Raw genomic sequence first — 27909 nt, 5'->3', positions numbered from 1 at the left:
AAAACAAACTTTTGCAAGTCATCACATAAGTACTTAGTGCATAGAGTAAATGAAATCACAAAATGATACCCATAAGATTTTTGGAGGGTAAAGTATGCATCTTGGGGTTTTTGTTTTTTGGGGTTTTTTTAAGGGCCACACCCACAGCATATGGAAGTTCCCAGGCTAGGAGTTGAATCAGAGTTACAGCTGCCAGCCTATACCACGGCAATGTGGAATCTGAGCTTCATCTATGACCTACACCACAGCTCACAGCAATGCAGGATCCCTGACCCACTGAGTGAGGCCAAGGATCGAACCTGCATCTCTGTGGATACTAGTCGGATTTGTTTCCTCTGTGCTACAACGGGAACTCCCAAGTATGCACTTTTTATAGTGACTTATTCCAATAATATTCCCTACAAACTAACTCCATATTTAATATAAACTGTATTACTCAGGTTTCTGCCTGAACTCTTCTACCCCTTGAGATCTAAGTAAAATTATCCCCCAAGCCCCTCTCCTGATGCTGCAGCCGGTACAAGCCCCAATTCCTCCTAAGGTTTTCTGTGAACAAAATCACACAACCTTTGCCTTCTCACAGGTGGACTCTGTTTTGCTTCCCAGCAACCCAAATGTGAAATTCAACAGCCATTTCACCCATTTCCACAAAAGCTACATCAAAGCATTAATGAGACTTGACACCTTCCTGAGGATCAGGGATCCTGAGGAGGAATCACACAGCAACTTTAAGATCTTTTACTAGATATTCTTTTCCCTTCAACCAACCTGACCTCAGAGAGCCTCCGTTGGCAATTCAAGATGAAGCATACTTCTCTCATCTTTCTTCATACTGAAGAGCCACAGCAATGACAAATATCTATTTCCTCATCCCAGAGAGAGCAACTCAGCCTCCTTTTCTAAAACTTTCTTCAATTCTCAAGGCCTTGGAGCCTATCAAGATATTTTTCCAAAAATAAAGGTTCTCTTCTCTTGAAGACAAAATTCTTTTGGTTGAAAGTTACTGAAAGCAATAAATTAGTTTAAGCCGCAAAGGGAGAGTTATTGGCTCAGGTAACTGGGAAGTCGAGTGGATTGCAGAACTTAAATCAGTGCCATTTAGACTTTCCCACTGACTCCCTGGCTTTTTTCTGGATGTTGGTTCTGTTCTCTCCTCCTGCCCATGCTATAGGAGATTTGGCAGCTGGCAGTGAGGGTTCATTTCATGAGGCCTCAAAATTTAAGAGAAAGAAGAGACTCGTTTACTCTGTTATTGCCATTCTTGAGAGGCAGTATGTATCCAGACCCAAAGTTTGAATCAGGCGTTAAGACTGATGAACTCCCTTGCCACCACAGACACACAGACACACAGGCTTCTCACTTATATAAGGAAGCTTTCTAGAGAGACCAGGGCTGACTTTCCATGCCAGTCAGAAAATGGCTTGAAAGAGCCAAAAATGGAGGCTGGCTTGAGGCTTTAATTGTGATTAGGAGATGGGACCAGAATGAGGCTGCCTGTGCATGGGCAGGTGTTTGCCTGGTTTAAATTTCCCACCAGCACCAAAGAAGAAGCACTGGCCTTTCTTATCATCTTGCCCAGATGTGAAGCACAAGGGATGAGGAAGGGGTAGGCTGAAAACTTTGTCAGCAGTTGAACACCAATATAGGGAGTCAGACTATTTATTACAATATATCAACTTAAGCCACATGTCCAACTATCAGAATCACTGCTGCATCTGGAAGGACACAATTCTATAATAGATCTTATGCTCACATCTGTGGCCTTGGGAAAAGATGTGGAAATTGACAGCCCCACAAAATCCAATGTAATAGGTAGTGAAAAAAGAGCAGATCCTCAAAGAAAAGATATATATTCTTTCTATAAAAAGTTGAGGCAGCAGGCAGAGCAGAATAATGATAATAATAAGTCCATACTAAATAAAGAGATTGTAGTGCTACCTTATAAGATTTTCAAAAGTCCCTACCTTGTGATGTGTGATTGGTTGCACAAATAATCAGCAGAAGTACATAATGCAACAGCACTAAAGTTTGGATTTAGAATGAATTAGTTAGGAATGTAAAACCATTCATTAGCTCTGGGGACTTGGGCAAAAGTAAAATAAGAAAAGGAAAAAAGGAAAAAATTAAGATTTTTAGAAAGTGCTGAGTAAGTGCCAAGTGGCATGCCAACTGCTTTACACAGATTACCTCGTTTAGTCTCCCATAAGAATCCTGTGATTTGAATACTGTTATAACCTCCACTTTATACACATAAAACTGAAGGTTAAAAAAGTTAAATAACTTCCCCCAAGTCCTACCACTAGAAAGCTTTGGTTCCTGATATTACTCAAGTGCAAAGCCTTCAGGATTAACCACCATGGCTTAACTTCTCTAAACCTCAGTTCATTCCCCTGCAAAATGAATAATGAATAAATAAAAAAAAATTAGCTCTGAAATCTTTACTCATCAACCAGTCCTTCAAATTTTAAAGAGAAACTTTGAGCTTTTTTCATTATATTATGTAAAGTAGATTCCATCTCTTCTTCATTCCCTACTGCCAGCTTCAGTCTGGTTCCCAAAGATCTCACCTTCAAGCCCAAACACTTCTCAAAGCATATTTTTCAAATTATGATAATTCCCTCCCTGAGAACTGTGCTTATCATTTTTCTCTTATGAAAAAATGATCAAAATTAAAATGATAAAGAACAATGGCATTATTATCACCCTCTCACATATGTGACGATGAAATCAATTTTTTACAATAGGGTTAGGCAAAAATCAACTAATCAAAATGACCATAAAAATCCATCTGAACCGCCAATTGGGACTGACATTTAATTTGTAATGTAGTCAGTCCAGTAGAGTCAGATCTTCCATCGACACTGAAAGATACCTCTTTTTTTTTTTTTTTTTTTTTTTTTTTTGTCTTTTTGCTATTTCTTGGGCCACTCCCACGGCACATGGAAGTTCCCAGGCTAGGGGTCTAATAGGAGCTGAAGCAGCTGGCCTACACCAGAGCCACAGCAACGCTGGATCCGAGCCGCGTCTACAACCTACACCACAGCTCACGGCAACGCCGGATCGTTAACCCTGAGCAAGGGCAGGGATCAAACCCGCAACCTCATGGTTCCTAGTCGGATTCATTAACCACTGCGCCACGATGGGAACTCCCTACCTCTCTTTTTGATTGAGTCAAGTGGAATACTGGGCTTGTGTTTAAAAAGTCATGTATGAGTGGATCAAGAAGATGTGGTACATATACACAATGGAATTTTACTCAGCCATTAAAAAGAACGAAATACCAGCATTATTAGCAACATGGATGGACCTAGAAATTATCATGCTAAGTGAAGTCAGCCATACAATGAGACACCGACATCAAATGCTTTCACTGACATGTGGAATCTAAAAAAAAGACAGATTGAACTTTGCAGAACAGATGCTGACTCACAGACATTGAAAAACTTATGGTCTCCAGAGGATACAGTTTGGGGGGTGGGGGGATGTGCTTGGGCTCTGAGATGGAAATCCTGTGAAATCAGATTGTTATGATCATTATACAACTACAGATGTGATAAATTCATTTGTGTAATAAAAAATAAATAAATAAATAAAGGAAAAAAAGTCATGTATGAAAAATACATACCTTTAGTCACTAAAATTACACTAAACACAGAAACAAACTCACAGTGTGAGAGGCATGAAGAAATTAAGATTCCTTGTGGTAAGAGGAGATTCAATGTGCCTTAGAATAAATATGAAAGAGATGAGATCATATGGGGATTTTAGAAAGACTGTTGTTTCAATGTGGGAAACGACTGAGAAGAAAGAGACCAGCAGGAAAACCATTGCAGAACTTCAAATATGAAGACAATGGCAGTACAAACTCAAGTAGCAGCAGTGGAGGCAGAGAGAAGGAACTGATTCAAGTGTTCTTAAGATGGAAGATATGATAGAACTTGGTATTTGACTGGAGGTAGAGGTTGAAGGAAAGGAAAGAGTGGAAGATGAAGACTGGGCATTGGGATGATTTATGTGTAATACTACCAACACAGAAAACACTGAAACAATTACTTGCTATGTGCTATTGCTCTTTTGATACCATACTAATCGTTTAACCAATAAAATTCATAGGTATTCTTTTACATAAACTTCTGCCAAGATAATGTATCCCAATCCTTTATTTGGTACACAATTTTTTAACCTCCTGTTCCAAAATGTGGCGGTTCTCAATTTTGATGCTTTCATTTGAAAATGTGTGAACCATAATGAAATATGAGAATGGTTAAATTTATGGATAAATTTAAAATTTTATAGTCAGTTCTTTTTTTCTCTTTTAGTATAGATAAGTCCATCTGTCATGTGGATGAGGGAATAGAAATTTGTACATGACTCCATGGGGTAGAAACAAGACTGAAACTATGAGCTACAGGAAGATCAATTTTAGCTCTTATATAAGGACAGCTTTTCTAGTATTTGTAGCTATACGGAAATGGAATGAAATAATAAATGTTCTGTCTCTGATGGTGTTTAAGAGGATTTAAGCACTGTCAAAAGAATTAGACCAGATGATCCTTCCAAAAGAAATATTAATGATGATGATGATAATAGTTAGCAATACTATACAGAAGCCAAAATATACGCTCTCATTAAGGTGTGCAAAAAAGAAAGTCTTTGCTTACCATAATTTGACATTATCTTCCTCTAGAACTGAAATCCTGATGATGGCATTCAGTTTAATAAAATTATCTTCTATCACATTCTTATCCTCTTTGAAAAAGATTCTCAAACTTCACTTTCTTAACGTTATGCTAGAGATATAGCTGAGCATAAAAATACACAGAGAAGCAGGGGTAGGGAGCTGCTGCTTCTTGTGCGTTCTCCCAATTCTCACTGGACAAAGCAAAGATATCCCTAATTGGGTCTGATTATCAGGTGTCCACAGTGACAATCTATGATAGGTGGGTACCCTCTGCTGGCTTTGGTAGAAGACCATTGTACTCACAACTGCAGCTGAAATCTATGGTCCTTGTCATATTCTCCTGTCACTCTGACATCTCTTTATCCTTGCCCTAAGGTATCTTCATGTCTACTAGTTCTATCCTGGAACATGTGGATATTCTGGCTGCCTTGAATGTCACATTCAATGTCAGGGTGATTTAAAGAGAAATCTTAGGACCATACAACCTGCATCTCCTTCCACTGATGTTACTTTACTGCTCCTGTACCATGTTGGCTGCTACACTGCACTAGAAAGAAAATTTCTCATGAGTTCCCCTTGTGGCTCAGCGGGTTGAAAACCTGACTAGCATCCATGAGGATTCAAGTTTGATTTCTGGCCTTGCTCAGTGGGTTAAGGATTCGGCATTGCTGCAAGCTGTGGCATAGATCTCAGATGCGGCTTGGGTCTGTCGTTGCTGTGGCTGTGGCATAGGCTCCTATTTGACCCCTGGCCTGGGAACTTCCATATGCCATGGATACGGCCCTAAAAAGGAAAGAAAGGAAGGAAGGAAGAAGGAAAAAAAGAAGGAAAACTTCTCTGTGAAGCTTGCAACCTCCCTAGGATACACATGAGAAACTGAAGCATTAGTCTGAAAATTTTTGGATTCATACAAATACATCTGGAACTTTTACCTGCCTCTCCCCATTCCCAGGGTTTCTCTAAGAATAGTCAAGACCTTGCTTCTTATCTTTGCTCTTCTGACCTCTTTCTGTTTGGCTCTTTTTATCAGTCATCTGTTGCCACAGTAATGCTGTGAGGAAGTCATTTCAAAAACTAAAGTGACTTAACCATCACATGTTTTCACTCATGCACTAGCAGGCTAGGAGTTGGGAATTGTGGAACCTAGACAATTGTGGATTGTGGAACCCAGCTTAACTGTCCTATCTCCAGGCTGAAGGTAGATCCAAATCAGTTCCTTCTGTTTCTTACCCTCATTGGTACAGTGGACTATCCAGGTCACATTCTTCTCAGGACCATGGCAGAGGTTGCAAGACGTCAAGCTCAACCACATGAACATATTTCAAGCTTGTGCTTATGTTACAGTGGTTAGCCTTTGCATTGGCCAAAGTACTTTCTTCCTCTATGCGGCCCAATCAGGTCGCATGACCAAATCCAACATGAGTGAGGTAGTGATGAGAACTCCATCCATGGATATGAGGAAAAGGCCTGTAAATACATGTGAACACTAATCTAAGAGACTACACTCCTCCTTCCAGCAACAGAGAAGTTCTCTATTTCCTCTTTCTGTCTGACAGTAGGAAACAGGAAGTGACTCAACCATAAAACATTGACCCTCTCATTTACTTTCCCATGGAAGAACCCCACTGGATCACTGAGAAAAGAAAAAGTACTGGGTAATATTTCAAATATACTGTCCCCAAAGCAACTGCTAATACTATTTAGTCCAGGTCTTTGGTAATCCATTTACTACTTCAAATCATTTAATTATTACCACAATCTAGTGTAACAATTTATTAGTCTTTATTTCACAACTATGCACAAGGATAAAGTTCAGAAATCTGACCAAGATCACCCAGATGAGTGAAAGAAACAAAACTCAAACCAAATTCTACATGACTCAATCATCTGTTACCAGCAAGAATTCAAGTTCAGCAGGAAAAGCCAGCAAAATACTTTGTAATCCCTGCAAATGTGCCAGTTAGAGAACTCTAAGTCATTAGACTTGAATGGCTAAATCTTAACATTTCCTATAGACTTACTGTTTCATTGAGCATTCATTATATTGCCTTAATGGTCATTGGCATGCCGCACATTTGTTTTGCCTAGTAACCTCATATTTTGCTCCAAAATTCATGGTTCACAAGTCAGAAACTAGGACATCTCTTTATTTAGCATCATGTAGTTTCCAGATAAGAGGCATTGCCATCTGTCATGGTAACTTTATATCTTAATTTAGGAAAATCAATAGGAGCAATAGGGGCAGAAGTTCTAGCAGTAACAGAGATCAGGAGTGAAAATGTACTTGTGTGAAACAAATAACAAAAAGGCCATCCGCAAGACACACACTCACACACCATAAATACCAGAAGTCCCCAAATCTTCCACCATAACTTACTGTTATCATGAGGTGTGAAATCAGTAATGACAACAGCAATGATTCAAGTTAATTGAATTCTGAGCTCCCTTATTGTTATCTTCACACTCCAATAGGTGCTCAGGCCTCTTTCTCTGACTGAAATCACTATATAATACCTTCCACTCTCTCCTTCCAATGTGCATAATACGTAAGAAATCAAATCAAATCTTGTGCCCTTTGCTCACTTTTTCTGCAAAACCATCATCCTCACTTCAAAATAGTACTTTTCATGTTATGCATCAGGTATTGACCTAGACTCTGGAATAAAAAGGTGAACAAGAGAAACAAGTCATTGCTTTGCAGAGTTCATATTCTAGAAATACACTCAATAAACAAATGAAAGATAGTCTCATGTGGCAATAATTGCTATAAATTATGTGATGATGGTTAAGATGGGAGTAGCAATGTTAGATTTGGACTAAGGAAAGATTTTCTATGAATGAACATTCATGAACACAGCCAATATTCTTCTTTGGTAAGAAATGACTCCCAAATCTCAGCAGGGTTGTTTGCTCCAAGTCAGAACAATCCTCCAAGGTAAATGAAATTTTTACAGTGATTTAACAACACAGGCTAGTGGGGTCTCTACTTTCCTGTAACAGCACCATCTGTCTTTTTTCTTTTTTTTTTTTTTTTTTTTTTTTTTTAGGGCTGCACCTGTGACATATGGAGATTCTCAGGCTAGGGGTCAAATCAGAGCTACAGCTGCTGACCTACACCACAGCCACAGAAATGCAGGATCTGAGCCATGTCTGTGACCTACACCACAGCTCATGGTAATGCTGGATCCCCAACCTACTGAGCAAGACCAAGGATTGAACCCACATCCTCATGGAGACTAGTCGGGTTCATTAACCACTGTGCCATGAGGAGAACTCCAGCACCTTCTGAAAGAGCCCATTTCTTCACCTGATCTGGCAGGGAAAGGAAGACTGGAAAGCAGCACAGTCAATGGTTTTTCATTGTCATTTCCCCTTATAGCGCTTTGGCCAGAAAATAGTCACAGAGCCCTTCCCAACACCAACCATCACTGGTATTCTGCCCTCAAGATGTACCCTTTAACTTGGTACACAAGGACCAACTTAACTATGAACTCCCTTGTTTATCTCCCCAACCTCTGCCCCTCTTAAAGCAGAGGGGAGGCATGTTCACTTCACACTTTAACTTCTAATTCCTAAAACTCTTCCTGTTACCATTCACCTCCCTCACTTTACTCTGGGATAGTTTTTTATTTGTGTTTCATAACCCAGCCTACTTGTCCTCTCCTCTGGAGACTCTTTTCTGACTCCCCCAAGTTGGGTTTGTATCCCCACTTGTGTTCCTAAAACTCTACACTTACCTATTGTCACTTTAATACTTGAATCTCTCCTTGGCTTTCTATCAGATTACAAATTTATGAAGCACATAACTGTGTCCTCCCAATTACTCTACCCCAAGACAGTTTCTTAAAAACATGAGTTAGGAGTTCCCGTCGTGGCGCAGTGGTTAACGAATCCGACTAGGAACCATGAGGTTGCGGGTTCGATCCCTGCCCTTGCTCAGTGGGTTAACGATCCAGCGTTGCCGTGAGCTGTGGTGTAGGTTGCAGACGCGGCTCGGATCCCGCGTTGCTGTGGCTCTGGTGTAGGCTGGTGGCTACAGCTCCGATTCAACCCCTAGCCTGGGAACCTCCATATGCCGCGGGAGCAGCCCAAGAAATAGCAACAACAACAACAACAACAACAACAAAAGACCAAAAAAATAAAAAAATAAAAAAAATAAAAACATGAGTTAGTTAAATAATTACTGAAGAAAAAACGAGGAGAAAAATACACTAGTAAAAGATGCTGGATTTTTAAGTCTCATTCAAGAAAAAAAAAAAAAAAAGGAAAGAATCATGAGAACAAACAAGAAGATTCAAGAAGAAAGAGAACTGGAATTTTTTGAGTGCCTATCATATGTCAAAGTACTGAGCTAGAAATACTATAGATGTACAGTTGAGGTTTGAACATAATGAATTTGAGATGCTATTGGAATAATAATTAGAATATATGCAAAAGACAGTTGAAATTGAAATCTAGTTGTCACGTATGAAGACACGTAGATTGAGATTCATCCATACTAATGGCAGTAGGACCCAAACAGTGTGGATCCCTGTGTTTCAAACTCTGTATAACAATATTTGACAGAAATAAAGTCTAGTCAAGTCAACGGCCAGCAAGCATTGGGTGATAGTAAAAAAATAATAAAATAAAATAAAATAAAATAAAATAAAATAAAAATGCACATCTGACATCTTAAAGCAAGATATAGTCTAGAATTCCAAAGTATATATTCTATGGCAAATGAGAGATAATGGGAAAAGTGTGAGACTCAGATTAATTCTGTTACACTTTTCATTGATGTTCATCTTGAATTTACTGTCTTGAATATGCCCCATACCACTTTTACATTGCCCATAATTCCATTATGTATTAAAGGTATCACCTTTTCTTTTCTTTCTTTTTTCTTTTGCTTTTTAAGGCTGCACCAGCGGCATATAGAAGCTCCCAGACCAGGGGTAAAATAAGAGCTGTAGCTGCTGGCCCTTATACCACAGCTGCAGCAACACTGGATTCGAGTCACGTGTGCCACCTACACCACAGCTCACAGCAATGCCAGATCCTTAACCTACTGAGCAAGGCCGGGGATTGAACTCTCATCCTCATGGATACTAGTTGGGTTTGTAACCTGCTGAGCTGCAATGGGAACGCCCAGGTACCACCATTTCTGAAAAGAGTCAATCTTATCTTTATGAAAAAGAGAGCCCCTTGTGATCCTCAGGGTTATTTTTGACACTCCTCTCCGTTGTACCACAGAATAACATTGTTAATATCCAAAATATTTTTTTTCTTTTTAGGGGGCGCACCTGCAGCATGTGTAAGTTCCCAGCCCAGGGATCAAACCTGCGTCATAGCAGTGACAACACTGGATCTTGAACCCACTGAGTCACAAGGAAACTCCCCCAAATATTTAATTAATGTCTCTTGTAATTAAAATAACAGCTTTTCCAAGAGCTTAATTAGACCATGAAATAAAGAGAAGCAACCCACTACAAGAATGTTCAGTCTTTCAGAGTCATTGACTACCAGACGTCACCAATGAGAATCACATGCAAACTGATAAAGATTTCCATAATGGATCAATCATAGGTAATAAAAGAGTACCATTTATTAGAAACAATCCATCTACTTTATGGCTACAGACAGCAGCAAAACAGTAGTTTATCTAAGAACTCTAAATAGACAAATGAAAAGGAGTAGCTCTTGGGTATAAAACTGCTTATTGTGAAAACGTACTAGTCTCAAAGGGCATGCTGTATTCATATCTAGACTTTATTTATTTATTTGTCTTTTGTCTTTTTTTTAGGGCTGCACCTGCGGCATATGGAGGTTCCCAGGCTAGGGGTCTAATTGGAACTATAGCTGCCGGCCTATGCCAGAGCCATAGCAACTCCAGATCCAAGCCATGCCTGGGACCTACACCACAGCTCACTGCATCGTTGGATCCTTAACCCACTGAGCAAGGCCTGGGATCAGACCCACAACCTCATGGTTCCTAGTTGTATTTGTTTCCACTGCACCATGATGGGAACTCCTCATATCTAGACTTTATACATACAGGACACCAGATTGCTTGTTTATGGTTATAGATTTTTCATACTACTCAGTGACGTAAAATACCTAGTGTTTCCAGATATTTTATATAGCATAAAAGCATTGTAATTCATGGATCTTGAGTTACAAAAGGAAGATAGCTCTCCTTTGGTCTTTTAAGCAGTAATTGGCCATGTTTCAGCTAAAAGCCACAAAACCAGAAATACTCAGACGGCTTATTTAGGGTAACAGAGTACAGGGTAGATTTTGTCTGCCTCAGTGATTGTAAGGTCCTGAAGACTTCATACGGTTAAGTCTCATCTGGCAAATATGCTTATTGAGTCTCTGAATTTCTCTTCAGGCCTTCTTCAGTAATTCTCGGATTCCTTAAAATACTTCTGTAATCTGTCTATTTTAGGAGTACATAAAAAACGAGATAGTGTATATTTTTTTAACTAACATCTAAAACCTCTACAGAAACTCTCATAGGATTCTTCCCTGTAGCCAAGATTCTCAGCTGGAGTCTGTGGCAAATTCTTTCCAAATGATTTTCCTGTTGGAAAACTCAGGCAGCTAAAAATCTTAGCAAAACTTCAGGCATACCCCCAAAAGAACTGTGTAACTCTGCGCTTGAGAGCTTGATATCCTTTTAGAATAAACCTAAGGAGGGAATTTCTGCAAAACTTTTGACAACCATGACAACAACAACAATGCTGATATCCAATATCTATTGAATGCTTATTATATGCAGGCATTGAGCTAAGGGTCACAGGGTTCCCTACACTATTGATATAACCACCTTTGAGCGAGGTACTCTGATTTTCCCCTGAAGAACTATCGGGGGGAGTAACTTACCCAAACTCAGCCTGCTAGTATTGGTGTAGCTGGGGGTCGAACAATCTAATTTCAGCTGCACTTCTTGCTACATGTACTGATTCTTACTTGTGAAGGAGCTAAATCCCACTTATACCTCAAAATCAATTCAGACTCCCCCAGTAATCCCATCTGCATCGTGTTCTGGATCTAAAACTTAGCTAAGTGTCCCTCTTCTTTGTTTTCCCAAAGCACATTTGCATTCCCCATTTACCATAATTTTTCTCATTTTTAAAATTATCTATTAATTTCTCAGTGTCTCCCACTAGATTTAAATTTCTTCAAGCCAATAGCCTTAACCTGGAAGTGATTTTTGCCCCCTGCCCCCAGGGCACATTTGGTAATGTCTGAAGACACTTTTGTTTATCACCAGTGGGAGAGATACTGGCATTTGGTGAATAGAGGCCTGTGATGTTGCTAAACACTTTACAATGCACAGGACAGCCTCCTGCTAGAAATATTTGGCCTCCAATGTCAATAGTGTTGAGATGAAAACACATCTGTAAGGCAGGACCAACTGTATATTATTAATTTTTTTAAGGTTTTTATTTTTTCTATTATAGCTGATTTACAATGTTCTGTCAATTTCTGCTGTACAGCAAAGTGACCCAGTCATACATCCATATACATTCTTTTATTATTAATATTTTTTCATGGTCACGCTCGCAGCATGTGGAAGTTCCTGGGACAGGGGATCAAACTAGCACCACAGCAGTGACCCAAGCCAGAGCAATGACAACACTGGATCTTTAATAAGCTTGTACCACCAGGGAACTCCTATCTTATTAATCTTTGTATTCATCACCCAACATGATATCTGATACATAATAGGTACTCCATAGACGCTTGCTGAATAGGGCTCAACTGTGGTTAGAAAACGATGCTCCATTTTCTATTAATTTGAAAATGCCTTCCCTAAACCTCCCAGATTGAGTTGGCTCTCCATTCTCCACAAGATATCATTATCTTAAGTCAACTACCATACTGAAGAAAATCTCTCTGCTTTTACATATTTGTTAGATGGTAACCTGTTATTGGTCTCAGATATCTTAGCATCTTGGTCCCTCCTTATACAAAGCAGTTTTATTTTATCTTATCTTATCTTATTTTTGTCTTTTTAGGGCCGCACCCACGGCATATGGAGGTTCCTAGCCACTGGCCTACACCAGAGCTACAGCAAATCAGATGTGAGCAATGTCTGCGACCTATACCACAGCTCATGGCAACACCGGATCCTTGACCAGTTGAGCGAGGACAGGGATTGAACTCGCAACCTCATTGTTCCTATCAGATTTGTTTCTGCTGCACCACGATGGGAACTCCATACAAAGCAGTTTTAAAAGATACTAAAAAAAAAAGAATGTATAGAGAAATACTTACCATAATTAGGTGACTTGGCATCTCCCTCCCAAGGATATGTAGTCTCCTCTTCCAACATTCTCCAGGAACGCAGGCACAAGGAGACCTACAGTCAGCAGAGGGCAAAATCATTTGGGGTGAAGGCTGGCCCTGATGTGCGGTACTCTATTTTCTGTTTTTCTATTATGTAATCTGCAACATCCTGTTGTATATAAGCTGCAACAGCGGGCCCTAGTTAGGTTTCTCTCAAACTGACGTTGCTCCCCATTGAGGTTGTGATTTTATATTTACTGTTTTTCCCAGATCTGAAAAAGCCTGTCACCAAAACTGGGGTCAGGACACTCTGCAGTAGGGGCTTTCTTGGCTTTTCTTGCAGAGGTACCAGAGTTTAAGCAAACATTCCCATGAGAACCTACTAAAGAAAAAGCTGTGATTTTTTTCTCATTGAAAAAAAAGTGAAATAGGATCAAGGGCCATAATGGGAAGCTCTTGTTCAAGAGTAAGAAAGTGAGTCTTATAAAAGGCATTGAAAAAGTGTCTGTTAAATCTTACTGGGTTATTAATATAACCTACTCAGCTTCTTCTCATTGATGTTTTGTTTGATAGCAGTCTAATATTCTAATATTGGTAGAATAATGGTAATCTCACATCCCTCATATTTTTTGATGAATTATGACCTACAGTACTTTTTCCTTAGCTTAATATCTCAGTCTTCCATGTGCTGCTCAATCATCCTTTCTGATCTAAGACTTAATTAAGATGTTACTTTGGTGTTTTTAAAGCACTTTTAGATAAATGACCATTTGTCATTAGATTATTCTTTACATAGAAGAAAATGCCATTACAACTTCCACTTTTAGTTACAACAAAGTAGCTACTAGGAAATCAAAATTCATACCAAAAGCAACCAGAAAAGCTGGATAAAACATTTTTAACAAAGATTTTGAAGGTATTGAAGGGCTTCAGAACAGCCAGGACTGGAGGGCACCAAGCATTCAAAGAAACAAGATGCTTATTGGAATGAGTTTGACACCTGGGCTCAAGTTTTCTCCTTTGAGGTATTTTCCAAATCTTTAAGACTCTAGAGCAAGAAACATGAGGCTCGTCAGTAAAGAAGCAGAAACCAGCTTCTGGTTGCAAGAAGCTGGGGGAATAAAACTTTTGAGTTCTGGTCTGACAAAGAAGCCAGGACTGAAGGGACCAAGAACCTGTATTGAAGAAAGAATAATTTTAATAAATGGTCCTGTAACTATGGCATACCTGTATGAGAAAAAAAAAAAGAGAGAGAGAGAAAGAGAACCTTGAAGTTTACAACATACCATTAAAAAAATCCCCTCTAGATGTACTTTAGGTTTAAATGTGAAGTTTAATACTAAAAGCTTCTAAAATATAACATAGGAAAATTAAGGATGGGAAAAAAATTTTAAGCACCTCAAAGGCACTAACCATAAAAGAAAATATTAATCAACTGGACTACATTAAAATTAAGAACGTCTATGTTTTTCAAAAGACACTTTTAAGAGAGTGAAAAAGGTTTAAGTCACAGAGTGGAAAAAAGTATTTTCAATTCATATATTCAAAAAGGACCTGTATCTAGAAAATAATAATAGCTCCTACAAATCAGTAAGAAAAAAAAAAAAACAGACAACCCAATTTAAAAAATGAACAAAAGACTTATACAGGAGCCTCATAAAAGATGATATCAAATGGAATAAACATGACTATATATCAAAATCATGACTTATCATGGAAATGCAAAGTAAAAGTGAGATAACAAAATGGTTACTATGTTTAAAAGATAGCACCAAATGTTCGTGAGATTGTGAATAACTCAAACTCTTTACATTCTGTTCTAAAAATGGGAATTGGTGCAACCACTGTTTGGCAACATATGCTAACAATACTACATGCATTACTCATGATTAAGTACTTCTACTCCCATGTATACACACTGCAGAGATGCAAAAATAGGTTTCTCTAAAGGCACTCATGATAATGTTCATTGTAACACTATTTGTAATACCCCAAAACAGGAAACAACACAAATGACTTTTAATAGTATAACTGCTTAATAAATTATAGTATCTTCAGATAAGGTAATAATAAATAAGAATAAGAATGAAATACTGTAATATTAATAATAAATAAGAATAAGAATAAAATACACACAACAACGATAATCTGAGTGAAGGAAAGAAAGCAAACACAGGAAATACAGACCATGCAACTTCATTTATTTAAGGTTCAAACATGTACAGAATTAGTTGGTGGCAAAGATGTCAGGATAGCAGTTTGGATGTTAGGAACTGGAAAGAGTGCAATGGAGGATGCTGGGTAATATTCTATTCTTGACCTGAGAAGTAGAAGTGTAACCACTAATGAAAAAGTTCACTGAGCTGTACACTATATTTTAGCACAAAGTTTATGCTCTAAAAATTCCATTTCACAAATCAGATGACAAAACAATGTTCATATCTTAGGAAAAGCTCAAAGAGGCTATATTAGGTAGTCAGGTTGCAAAAAGAAATGCCGCCCTCAATATAATATTTGTTTTGATTAAAAGAAAATCTTAATTTCTTTTTTCTACCACATATTTTCACCACTTGACATTACATTACATACTAACATTTATTGCCTGTCTCCCCTGACCAGCATGTAAACTACATGAAGGCAAAGATTTTGTCTATTTTATTCACTGCTGTATAGTCAGCATCTAAAATACTACATAAAAATTCCTTAATAAATCTTTGTGAAGGAATTATGGAATCAAACTTCTTATGGCCATTACTAGTCATTGATGCTTTCACTTAATTTTTCAATTTCACACACATGGAACCTTACAGAAAGCCCTCAATAATTCCAGGTCTTCAACAACTTTCATGAGGAGGGCAAAAAGTGCTTAAAAATTTAAACATTCTGGAAGATAACATTTAATCCTGCTTTATAGCTACAGTGAAGACACTATAGGAAGACCAGAAAGCATTATAAAACATTCTTTTGGTTCGAGGGAGTTTCTTGCCAACCAGATTCTTCTCTACAAGATTTTTAGTTGTTTAAAAGGAGAAAAGAGTTCATATCATTCAGATAAGAAGGAGGAAAATATGGCTTAATGGCCACTGGATAATGTAATGACTGGGACTAGTGTCCAGAGTGATGGGACCATCTGCTGACTAATATACATCCCTACCTAAACCACAGACGAAAGGTGAGTAATGGTGGAAATCAAAATAACATCCTCTTTATTAAACAGGTGATAAGAGTCCTCTCCTTAGACTGGGTGGCCCCAGAGCATGTGAGCTCTGGGCTCAGATCAGCAGCACAGAAAGGAAGCCAGACTGCTCAGAGGAAGTCTGTGCAGCCCACCAGGCCTGGGGTGAGCCTGGGAAATTGGCCCTGGATGGGTGAGTACAGACAGAAAAAGCAACAGTGGACATGGCATCACAGGTGACCATGAGTCATTTAATATCCAGGATAAAGGTGAGAAAAGTTGGAGCAGAAAGAGAAAGCTAACAATTAGAGCAATTGCAGGAGAAAGGGGAGATAAACATGCGTCCATCTGTATCCAGGGAGACAAAGCCCACTTACATAACTGGGATCTGTAAGGATAAAGAGAATAAAGAGATAAAGAGAAGGGGGAAGAGAAGAGGAGAAGGAATGAGGAATTCAGCAGGACAAATGCTAAGGCAGCTACCCTCATCAAGGGGGCAGAGCTAAATGCATGTTTATTGAACATTACAAGATCACTGATGTTTAGGTCAGCTATTTCATAAATTCAGTAAATAACTTCATTTGTGAAGCTAATTTGAAAGAAAATTAATAAGTCTCCAAAGAGATTTCTAGAAGAGCATTAGATTATATGGTTTTTATTTTTTTAATTTTAGTTGATTTATAGTATTGTGCCAATTTCTGCTATACAGTATAGTGACCCAATCATACATATATTTTTTTTCTCATACATTCTCTTTTTATCTTCCATCATGTTCTGTCCCAAAAGATTATACATATTTTCCTACACTGTACAGTAAGACCTCATTGCTTATCCACTCTAAATGTAAGAATTTTCATCCATCAACCCCAAACTCCCTGTCCATCCCACACCCTCTCCCTTCCCCTTGGCAGCCACAAGTCTGTTCTCAAGTCTGTGAGTCTGTTTCTGTTTTGCAGATAGGTTCATTTGTGCCATATGTTAAATTCCACATACAAGTCATATCATATATGTTTTTTAATTACTAAATTCTGGAGGACTGATGCCCAGTAAGCTTGTATGGCACAAGGCATATACCCTCCCTACCCAGAAGAGAGGAAATGGGAGTGTTACATGGAAAATTCCCTAAATAAGGGTGGTTTAAGGAGTGCCCATGATTGGGTCGTGTTTGACTGATATCCTGCACTACACCAGCAGAGTAAAACCTGATACATAAACCTACTTCATTTGTACCCTGAGTCCATGCAGTTAGGGTTTGGTCTTTCTTCATAGCATAAATATGGCTCAAACTCAGTATTGGAAATTTTGTTGGGTCAATAGACACTGCTAAGAATTCAAAATTAAAACTAATATCAGGACCTCTTAGAGGCTTCCTTTTTTAAAATGCAGGTTCACGTAAAACATACCCTAGGTAGGTTATTAAAGCTCTAAATGGGATTTTTTTTTTTTCCAGAGAAGCTAAAATGTTAATGAAATGTCATTACCAGGGGCAAGGGAAAGGAAAGGATTAAACAAACTACTGTTGTGTAACTCTGACTTAAGGGACAATATCCATGATGAACCTATTATCTCTTTTTCCAGGCAAGATATTTACTGAATCCACTTTTTAAACCAGCCAAAATTGCAAAATGCAATTCATTCTTTAAATAATTGGAAATCAGTATTGTGAATGGATTTTGATTGCTAGAAAAAAATGTTAGCTTTTTCTTATTAGCCAAGCACAGCTGAAAATGAAGATGGAAGACAAATAAAATATGGACTTGTTAATGGACCCTGGAAAAATAAATGAGCTTTTCTTAATTTCTTAGTGACTGTGGAGAGAGTGTTTATGTCACAATGAAAAGACAGCTCTGTCAAAGCTCTGAAAAGTAAGTAGGAAGCAAATAGAAACAGGAATTGAATTAGGTTATTTTTTCTCCCTAGGACTTTTCTAAAAAGACTTAAAAATAAAAAACTAAATAAACCCTGTATTCAGATGTGATTTTGCTTGTATTTGTTGAAGTCTTAAATATTCAGGAAATATACAGGCTCATTGATTTCAGAAGCAAATTGACTTTCAAGTTTTATAATTTGGTATAAAGAGTTGAATCTTAAATATAGAAATAGGAGTTCCCGTTGTGGCTCAGCAGAAACGAATCTGACTAGGAACCATGATGTTGTGGGTTTGATCCCTGGCCTCGCTCAGTGGGTTAAGTATCTGGCATTGCTGTGAGCTGTGGTGTAGGTCTCAGACACGGCTTGGATCTGGTGTTGCTGTGGCTGTGGTGTAGGCTGGCAGTTGTAGCTCCAACTGAACCACTGGCCTGGGAACCTCCATATGCCACAGGTACGGCCCTGAAAAAAAAAAAATCTAGAGATAGATCAAAAGGAAGAGCTCTGTTTCAGAATCAACCTTTAATTGTATGTAGAGATTGGAGTTGGTTCCTTAACTCTAAGCATTCATTTACTCATTTGTAAAGTAGAGGAAATAATAATATCTGACTCAATACTCATTGTGAAAATCAAATTAGATAACAAAATGAACAGGCTGTTGAAAGTGATTTTCCCTGTTTCTAGCATCTCATTCACTGGCTGAACATTTGCTGACTTGCAGGGGCTTCTATGCCCACCACTGGGCTGCCACCTAACTGAAGAATGATGAGGCTGTATACTGGTCAGGCTTCTCCAGAAAAGCAGACTAACAGATCAGTCAATCAATTGATCTATCTATCTATCTTTATATACATAAAAGGAGATTTATTATGAGGAATTGGCACAAATAATTATGGAGACTGAGAAGTCCCATGATCTGCCATCTGCAAGTTGAAAACCCAGGAAAGCCAGTATAAATCCTAGTCTGAGGGCAGGAGAAGATGAGATGAGATGTCCCAGCTCAAATAGTGAAACAGAAAAATAGGGACAAATTCCTCCTTCTTCTGTCTTTTAAGTCTGTTCAGGTACTCAACAGTTTGGAGGGTGCCCACTCACATCAGAGGGGAATGTGGTACTTTAGAGCACACCAATTCAAATGCTAATCTCGCCTGGAAACTGCCTTACAGACACACCAAGGAACAAGGCTGAATCCGGGAACCTGTGGACCACTCAAAGTAACACATAAAATTAATTATCACAGACTGATACTGAAAGAACTAGGCAACAGTCCCCCAAGAGACTGCAACGGGCTTAAACACAAAGGCTGGTGCTTGCTTCCTGCTTGGAGAATTGTGAATACAAAAGTCTGGTGAGAGAACCATAAGGTCCAGGCAAGAAAGAAAGTCACAGTGGGCAGTTTCCTGTAAATCAGGAGAATACCACAAAGGTACCAGACTTAAGCTGTCTCTAAATTATATCCTCCCAGAGGGTGGCTAGGATTAAGATGCTGTAGAGTACTGGAACTTAAGAAAATGCTTCATACCAGGTCAGTGAAGGAATTCGTCTCTGCTTCTGGGAATGATACTGTCTTAGTCCATTCAGGCTACCATAACACCACCACCAACAGCAAAAACAACAACAAAAACATTGACTGAGTAGCTCATTGGCTTATAAACAACAGAAATTTATTTCTCACAATTCTGGGGGCTGAAACACCAAGATCAAGGTGCCAGCAGATTCAGTGTCTGGTATAAGCCCACTTCCTGGTTCACAAATGTGCATCTTTTCTCTGTATCCACACACAGCAGAAGAAATAAGGAAGCTCTATGGGGTCTCTCTTACAAGGGCACTGATCCCATTCATGAAAGCTCCACTCAAGACCTAATCACTTCCAAAAGGTTCACCTCCAAAAGGTTCACCTCATGATATCATCACATTGGACATAAGGATTTTAATATGAATTTTGAAGGGACACAAACATTCATCTGTAGCAGATGCAACACAAAAGTGCCTTCTTCAGGACACACACAAATGACCAATGAAAATGCCCACACGTGAAGGCTTACCACACTGGGGACATTCACGATCTGATTGCAATAGTTCCAGAATGTCAGAAACTTGATGATTTTCCACTAATCTGCTCTTCTCTTGCAGAAGGAACAGGGTAGGAAGAGGAGTGAAGAACAGACCATCCTCCCTGCCCTCCCTGACCCACCACTGCAGAGTCTCTGCCTAATAGCCAGGCCTGAGCTAGGAAAAAAAAAAAAAAAAAAAGGAAACAAAGAAAGAGAGAAAAAGAAAAGAAAAAAATCCTGGAATAGGATGTGAAATTAAAACTTCTTCTTGAACTATATTGGACTAGAAATCTTTAGGATCTGCTAATGATGGTGTCACAAATCAGGAAAGAGAAATCTAGTATAAGTGAGTGATTGAGGGAAAAAAAGGATCATTTATTCCATTGAATATAGTGGCCAATAAACTGGTTACATACAATAAGATCCTGCTATATAGGGCAGGGAACTATATCTAATCACTTGTAATAGAACATGATGGAGGATAATGCGAAAAAAAAGAATGTATATAAATGTATAACTGGGTCATTTTGCTGTACAGCAGAAATTGACAGAACATTGTAAATTATAATAAAATTGTTAAATAAACTGGTTACATAGATTATAAATGTATTTTTCAATATTAAAAGCATTATAGAAATGTTAAGATTTATATTTATTTGTGTTTGTAGTTATTATCACTTCACAAACACAGGTATAATGTGTGCTTACACTTTCCTTTAACTTTAGAAAGTGAACTACTATCAGTAAGCAATATTTACCATTTCAATCTTATCATTTGTCTTCCAAAAAATTTTTTTTTTTTTTTTGTCTTTTTGCCATTTCTAGGGCAGTTCCCTTGGCATATGGAGTTTCCCAGGCAAGGGGTCTAATCTGAGCTGTAGCCACTGGCCTACACCAGAGCCACAGCAACACCAGATCCGAGCTGCATCTGTGACCTACACCACACCTCACAGCAACGCCGGATCCTTAACCCACTGAGCAAGGCCAGGAATCGAACCCGCAACCTCATGGTTCCTAGTCGGATTTGTTAACCACTGAGCCATGAACCCCTGTCTTCAAAAATTTTAAGTGGATTTTCACATATATAAAATTTGAATGAGTTCCTTGTTATTTAAAGATGAAGCATCTTATCTTCTCACTTAGTAACTTTTTCATTAACATTGCTATCAACTATAACTATTACACTTCACCGGCTTTAGACTTCTTTAAGAAATAACTTCATGAATTTTTTCATAGTTTGCATTTATTACATGAAAAATAAAACCTCCCCTGTTTTGCAATTAATTTTTTCTGGCCTTTGATTAATGACATATACCTCCTTCGTAAAAATATCCTTCTTATCTTCATTCAATATTAAATCTCAGTGACACCTGGAGTCTTAATGTATGAATATATACTCTTCCTTTCACTACCAGGTACTGTCTTCAAGCAGAGGGAAGAGGGGCCACTGGTCTGAACCCTGCAAATGTCTTTTCCCCAGCTCCATCCTCCCCAGAGCAGACTATCCTGCAGGTGTGCACACCACACACTGAGAAGTGGCCAAGGGTGGGCTGATTGTAGGGGGTGTGTTAAGAACTTGGCTGGGAGTCAAGCTGACCACATGAGTGGGTCTAAGACTTTCATAAAGCCAGAGAAAGAAGAGAAGGAAGTGGGTCATCTCATTGGAATGCAGAACTTCACAGAGCCTGAAATTTCTAACTTCAAATTTAACTTTCCAAATCATTATGAAGGTCCGTTTCTCAAAGGAAGAGGATAGAAATCATTTCATGTAACAGTTTGTTGGGCTTGATTTGCAACTTTAAACAGTTAGCTGTTTGATGTATGGGCATCCATTTTTACTCTTTCCCTGGCCACATGATGTTAGGGGCAGGAAGGACTACCATCACCCTCCAAGTCACATGCCAGAAGTCAAGCTAAGGGGCACCCAGAGAGGCCCACTGAGAAGCAACAGTTCTTTTACTTCTTTTTCTTAAAGATATAATTTTTCTTACATTCTTGAAAAGCCAAGGAAATCCAAGTAGATATCATTCAATTTCACATAACAACAACTAAAAGGGAAAAGTGAATTCAAGAATTAACCATCCTTTTCATTTTTTTTCCCCTATTCCCTGAGTCCCTCTATTTACTGCTTGGATCTTTCACATTTCCAAGGAAATTCCTATTCTAATGCCATGATATCTTGTTCCAGATCACAAAGAGAAGTAGTGGTAAAATACAGCATATTCTCTTTGTCTTGAATTTATTTCCTCTCCAGAGTGTTGCCTAACCCACATTTAGGTAACTGACAGTATCTAATTAAACTACCCATGTAGTTTTAATTTGTTATGGCATTTTTCAATGTTCCTACCCACTCAGAGTTGGATGAAATGTTTTCCAAGTGTATCATTTTGTAAAGCTCTTCAGAGTGAAACACAAAATTAGTATAAGGTCATAAAAGTGTGATGGTAAACACGAAGTCCAAATTTATATCCAAAGTTTCTCAAATGATTTGAGAAAAATACTTTTGTTAATGTAAATTGTGCTTAGTGAAAATGCATGTCATTCAAACTTTAAAAAATTATTGTTGGAGTTCTCGTCGTGGCTCAGTGGAAATGAATCTGACTAGCATCCATGAGGAGGCAGGTTCAATCCCTGGCCTGGCCAGTGGGTTAAAGATCCGGCACTGCTATGAGCTGTTGTGTAGGTCGCAGATGTGGCTCAGATCTGATGTTGCTGTGATTGTGGTGTAGGCCAGCGGCTACAGCTCCGATTTGATCCCTCACTTGGGAAACTCCATATGCTGTGGGTGTGGCCCTAAAAAGCAAAAAAATAAAAATAATTGTTTAGGGAATTGCTTAATTGATATTATTTGCTTTGATTTTACAATGCTTCTGTTAAATTTTCAGGCCCATCTCCAAAACAGATCAACCAGTCGTTTGCTAATCGGTTTCCCTGTCAGTGACTGCCTGGTCTAAGAAATGTGGGTCCGACAACCCCTACTGAAGGAGCAGGGGTCCCTCTGACCCCTTCCCTTGGCCTGGCTGCCTGGGTAAGGATGATCACCTGACTCGAGCTGAACCAACTGGGATTTCTTTCAAAAATGGGTTTAAGAACTCAAGAACTCTCGTTAATCTCTGTTGGGCACCTGGCCTAATACAGGATGCAATGCCAAGGTGGGGGTAATGATGTTAGTCATGAGCAAATGGACCAAGGAAGTCTATCTGCAAGCAGAGAATCATGAAGCAGAGAGACACAAAGAGATCTCAGCAGAGCGCCCTTACAGCCCACATGACAGAAAGAGAAAAAAGACAGAAAGAGAAAAAAGAGAGTTAACTGCCTTGATTTCTGCTACACTCCTGATACTATTTCCACACCAAGTGACTGACAGCTACATTTGCTCCTTTGGGTTCTAAAAAGATTCCCTTGTATATTTACAATAAATTAGACATTTTACTTCTACTAATTTAAGTGGTATCTAAGAGCAATCTTCTTTCAATAAAGAAAAGATTTTCCCATATCTAATTCAGTAATTCTATGATGACATTTTGTATAACTCATATGTGGAAATGAAGTTAAACCAATCCTGCATAAGGATCCTATGATATAGGTACTATTAGAATTGCTACTTTTCAAATGAGAACATTGAGGGATAAAGAAGTTAAGTAACTTGTCCAATGTCATTCAACTGATATTTAAGGTCATTCAGTTAAGAACCAAACAAAGACTCCAGGATTCACACTCTTAAGAACGATATGATTTATAACAGATCAACCACTTTTCTATGATTCAAATAATCACATCTTAGAGAGGGCTGGTGGTAACTCATAACTTATTTAGAAATTGCATTAAGTAGAGTAAATAAAACAGTACACCCACTAGAAGCAGCCTGAGAAACTATTAGCATTTGGAATTATGTTAGATATGCAAATTAAAGTCATAAAACCTTTAACCTTCCTTTACAGAATGCCTCATTGACCACCCTTTCTCTGAGGAGTTACAAAGAAGACTGATATATGACAAAATCATTATGAAAATTAGGATATTTATTTAAATTTTCCAATGAATAAGCAAACATGAACTAGAGGGTAATAAGACCAAATATTTATTAAGCACTTAGAGCTTGAGTAACAGTTCTTACACTACTGAGAATCTCTTTCAAGGTAAAATAATTTCTATATATAGTCTTCCTTCATCTATAATATATATTTATTTAACATGAGATATAAGACGTTAAAATTACTGTGGGATTAAGGTGAAATTTTTAAAGTTTGTGTTTTGTTTTGTTTTTACTAAAATGGATGCCATTTTAAGGTAAAGCCAAATATAATCTCTGAAAGTAAGTTTTAAAATGTTAACGACCAAGAACATAACAATAATAAGCAATGCTATGTTTTGGATCGTTAAGAGTTACACAATAGGGGAGTTCCCATCGTGGCACAGTGGTTAACAAAGCCGACTAGGAACCATGAGGTTACGGGTTCGATCCCTGGCCTCGCTCAGTGGGTTAAGGATCTGGCGTTGCCGTGAGCTGTGGTGTAGGTCGCAGACGTGGCTCAGATCCTGTGTTGCTGTGGCTCTGGCGTACGCTGGCAGCTACAGCTCTGATTCGACCCCTAGCCTGGGAACCTCCATATGCTGCGAGAGCAGCCCAAGAAATGGCAAAAAGACAAAAAAAAAAAAAAAAAAAAAAAAAAAAGAATTACACAATAGGGAATTCCTTGGTGGTCTAGTGTGAAGATTTGGTGCTTTCACCGCAGTGGTCTGGGTTCAATGCCTGGTCTGGGAACTGAGATCCCACATCAAGCTGCTGCAGAAGCAAGAAGCAGCCAAAAAAAAAAAAGAAAGAAAGAAAAAAAGAATTAGACAATAATAATCTGTTGTTTATAGTCTCAGCCCAACTCTGTGAGGTACAGAGAAATAGACAGCAAAATCCTTGCCAAGAAGAGTGTACAATCTGGCTTGGAAAACAAAAGGGACTTGTATGACACAAGCACAGATTTATAAATGATGCCATGTTTTGTTATTTATTTATACTCCCAACCCTTTAAAAATATATCTTGGATCAACTTCATATAGCAGTTTATAATCCCGCCATACATTATGTGGTACAAAAGAAACATCTAACAGGGAAGGGTGCAAATGGGGATGCGATAGTCAAGGATGGTATCTTGTAGCACGAAGGTAAGTCTTTACCTTATCCTGACAAGATGAGAAGTATTTCAAAAAGCAGAAAGAAGGGAATAATTCATTCAATTCCAGAGAAGCAGCATAAACATGTTTGGAGACAGGCAGTATTATACCATGGTCATCTTTCCAATAGCCATTCTTGCTGCCATGTAGGTTAGAAAATAATGTCTCCAGTTCCAGGAATGCACCAGGCCCCAAGCAACAAGGACAAGCCCATCTTTTTTTTCCACAAGTCACTGGTCCAGATTATCCAGGCCTAAGCCAATCAGTGAATGTTATCCACTGGTATAAATGGTTCAAAAGAGGACACAATTTTATTGTGAGAAGGGATGCTTTCTCACATTGGCCATAGTGAAGCTTGGGTCTCTGGTTTTCACAAGTATTAAGTATTGAAACATGAAAACTGTGTTTCTTCATAATCGTGGGAAATAGAGATGTTTTCTACTGAAGAAATATTGCCAGAATGTAATACCACTGATCTGTGATTCTATGCACAGTCCTTAGAATGTGATATCTATAAAAGGAGTTTTGTTTTCTGGTTGTATAATATTCTTATTGATAACATACATTAACAATAATGAAAATAGAGGGATTTTTAAAACACATAGTGGGATCTACTGTGTATAATACTGTCCGATCTTATCACTTCATTAAAAGTGAAACATAATTTTTTTGTCACTCTATCTCACAGAGATATCTTGAGTCAGTGTCTATAAAAAGAGTATGTTGTGGTGATGCACAATAAGCTTTTAGGAGAATATAAGCATAACTGAACTAAAATAAAAATCACTACTAAGCCAGTTAATGGCCAAATTTACACTCCTTTTCAATAAATATATTTTGTTAATGTGTTCCAGCTTCTAAAACATTCAGAAGACTAGTTATAAAGCTCAATAAGTCAATCAGAGTACCTCTGAATCATTTTCTTTTCCAACATATTTGAAACATTTGGAACAGCCCAACATAGACACAATAAAAAATAAAAGAATAACTTTATACAACTCCTAGTTCAAATAAGGAAAAGTACAATGTAACTCAACCATATTCTTTTGAAAGTCAGTTACAATATAACTTTAAATAGCTAAATTTCTTAATTTTCTCTTGAAATCTAAATAGTCCTTTCATAACGTACAGTCAGTGATTTTTAACTGAAATCTAGGTCACCCAACTGTCCTCTTTTTTTTTCCTATTCCAGTTTCCAAATCTCTGTTTCATCATTTCACTTTCAGTCAGCATAATACACAAAATCAATACTCAATTTGACAGATATAGGACTAATTTTAACAAATATTATCTCAATCAAACCTAACCTTATTCCATGGAGTTCCCGTCATGGCTCAGTGGTTAACGAATCCGACTAGGAACCATGAGGTTGCAGGTTCGATCCCTGGCCTCGCTCAGTGGGTTAAGGATCCGGCGTTGCTGTGAGCTGTGGTGTAGGTTGCAGAATGTGGCTCGGATCCTGAGTTGCTGTGGTTGTGGTGTAGGCTGGCAGCTACAGGTCCGATTAGACCCCTAGCCCGGGAACATCCATATGCCACAGGAGTGGCCCTAGAAAAGGCAAAAAAAAAACAAACGAACAAAAAAAAAAACAACAACCTTATTCCAAATGTTATCTTTATTTTAAATGCCCTATATTACTTACTGTTTTGAAGTTCTTTTTATTTCACTCTCAACATCTCTCTGTCCTCACAACTAAAAGCATATCAGATTTCCTTTTCTTTTTATTTTTTTCTTTCTTCGGCTGCTCTTGCAGCATACGGAAGTTCCTGGGCCAGGGGTCAAATCAAAGTGGCAGGCCTACACCACAGCCACAGCAATGCCAGATCTGAGCCACATCTGTGACCTACAACACAGCTTGTGGTGACACTGTATCCTTAACCCACTGAGTAAGGCCGGGGATAGAACCCACATCCTCATGGATAATAGTCTGGTTCTTAACCCACTGAGACACAATGGGAACTCCCAATCTTTTCTAATTTTTGATTTGGAAATTTTTGCCATTGAAGAAGCAGCAGCAGCAGATGATTATTTTTCCATCTCAGTTACATCTTTCAAAAAAGTTTGAAATGCATGGAAATAACTCCTTACCTACTGAAAAGAAGATTAACTAACCCTCATAGACCAACAGTTCTGGTTTATTAGACTTCCATAATATACTTAGATTTGAGGCAAATTTTAAAAGAAAAAATTTTAAAGTCAATAATAATTTCTTTCAATGTCTAAAAAATTAGTTTTCCTACTTTCTAATCTCCTCAACATGAACATGAAATCTAAAACGTTATAAGGAAGAGAAATCCTATTTTTTTAAAAAAGTATTTGTATAATATCTTACTGACCACCCCCCCAATATCACCCAACAACCTGTTAATAAAACCAAACCAAATTCATCCAGACTCACCACACTAAAGGAAAATATCAGCTCAACAAAGAATCTTAGCAGTGTCTCAGAAGAAGAATGTCAGAAGTGAGGTATTTATAAGACTTTGAAGTTTGAGGGCAAGTGGCAAAAGGTGAGTCTTTCAAGGACAGGGAATTATAAAAATTCAATTAAAACTGTGATATAATAGCATAGGATTGGTAGACATAGCAAAGTGAAGGTGTTGGAGAGACTCTTGGAAAGTAAACATCTGTTGGATAAGTGAGCAGTTTCCCCAGGTACACAGATTATTGTCTCCAATAAATTT

General features: G+C 38.2%; 1 long non-coding RNA gene across 2 annotated transcripts in view; it reads right to left on the bottom strand.

The window, feature by feature from the left end:
* The window catches only part of LOC110260404 (uncharacterized), a 249758-nt gene that overhangs the window by 180863 nt on the left and 40986 nt on the right, over positions 1–27909 (bottom strand). The window contains exons 4-6 of one of the 2 annotated variants that reach the window (XR_014806469.1): positions 12947–13031; positions 7059–7337; positions 5912–6148 (exon numbers count right to left, since the gene is read on the bottom strand). This is a non-coding gene — a long non-coding RNA (uncharacterized LOC110260404). The remainder of the gene's footprint in view (positions 1–5911; positions 6149–7058; positions 7338–12946; positions 13032–27909) is intronic. The other variant, XR_014806470.1, reaches the window with a different exon arrangement.

Source organism: Sus scrofa, chromosome 1 (assembly GCF_054392235.1).
Source record: "Sus scrofa isolate SSC_HxYL_T2T_F1_AM1 chromosome 1, Sscrofa_HxYL_maternal_Yorkshire_Landrace_v2.0, whole genome shotgun sequence".
In the NCBI taxonomy this organism is placed as follows: Eukaryota; Metazoa; Chordata; class Mammalia; order Artiodactyla; family Suidae; genus Sus; species Sus scrofa.
Note: the sequence above shows the minus strand (reverse complement) of the source record. Positions and strands in the feature narration are given on the sequence as shown.